Source organism: Phalaenopsis equestris, unplaced genomic scaffold (assembly GCF_001263595.1).
Source record: "Phalaenopsis equestris unplaced genomic scaffold, ASM126359v1 Scaffold000695, whole genome shotgun sequence".
Classification (NCBI taxonomy): domain Eukaryota; kingdom Viridiplantae; phylum Streptophyta; class Magnoliopsida; order Asparagales; family Orchidaceae; genus Phalaenopsis; species Phalaenopsis equestris.
The window spans coordinates 78,639-80,218 of NW_018165135.1; positions in this window are offsets into that span (position 1 = coordinate 78,639).

Sequence of the window (1,580 nt, forward strand, 5' to 3'; positions counted from 1 at the left end):
TGTTGCACAGTGAGCAGAAAGATTTGCAGTCTCATCATTAATAAGGGGAGCAATATGAATGTGACATCTACACAGATGGTGGAGAAGTTGGGAGTTATGACCCAGAAGCACACCCAACCACATTCTCTGACGTGTCTGAAGAAGGAGAGTGAGGCCAACATTGATTGGAGGCGCTTAGTGATATTTTCAATCAGTAGCTAGCTGCAGGAACTGATATGGTGTGACGTGGTCCTTATGGATTCCTACCACCTGTTGTTGGGGAGATTGTGACAATTTGACCTTAAAATCAGCACAATGGATTCAGAACCACCTATGGTTTCACCAAAGATGGGAAGTGCATAATCCTACTTCCCTTCTCAGTGAAGCTCGAGATCACACTAGCTCTTACTAGTAGTGAACCATCAGTGGGACTAGTTTTGGTAATAATAGAAGATGACAATAGAAGATGATAGTACTGAGAAACCAGCTCTAGACAGAAAATAGGCGTGATAAAATTCATTTCAAGATATTAGGGTTTTTACTTTACCACCAGCGCCACCAACTAATGGGGAGATTCAGGTTACCCCCACTTCAGATGGGGGTTAAGCCGATCGTGGATGACTTTGTGAGTATTCTGCAACAAAGGTGAGACACGCAGAATCAATTCTGTTCAGTAGTAGATTGCCATAAGCTTAAACCGTTGTGGATGTACTCTCACAAGTGAAGAAAATTCCTTCGGTGTTTTTGGGAAAAGATGAAGTCGTTAGTGGAATTCTGGTGCTACTAAGAAGGATGAACACGAACCAGAATCTTTGACAGATTAAGCGAAGCTCCCCCAATCTCAGAGAGACCAATGTGGTGTTGTAGCTGGACCGGTTGTTCCAACTGGGAGGCTGAACCAGCCAACCTTCAATTGACATAGGAACTATCGCCCCTCCCCTCTCCCACCTTTCTATTTCACTCCCTTCCAAAATGAGGATCTCCTTCTTATTCTATTGCTTACCTCTTCTATCCCATTTTCGTTTTCTTTTTCTTTCCAATTCCTATTCCTTCCTGATATGTTTTAAGGTTAATTTTTTTATCATTCAAGATTTCAGTTAATTGCATCTGTGGTGTAATTATTTTTCAAGGGTTGCATCTGACCGCAACGAGTTGCACCAACTGTAACTAATCTGAGGTGGTGATCATCTCCAATAATTTTAGCGGTGCTCTGACTATAACTCAATCCCATGGGATACTTATGATCCCCTTAGTACTTGCACTGTCTCTCTTTTCTGGTTGTCGCCTGCCATCTAGTCGCAGTTAAGTAACCAAAAGCCACCTTGCGCACCTTCCATATTACTGCTTGCCACCTACAACAGCTATCCTACCGCCTCCATTTCATCACATGCCTTCCAAGTTGCGTACATTCTGTCATGTGTTGTCCTGACCACCACTGACTTCTTCCAGGTCATTGTTTTCTATCTGGGCATTGTCTCGATCACTGCCGCCAAATTCTTGATTGTCGTCCATCGTCCCTTGCACATCCCAGCATATCGCCTATCTTCCCTGCTCCCTCAAGCAGGTTGTCGACCATCCCTGCCCTTTCCACAGGTCGCTAA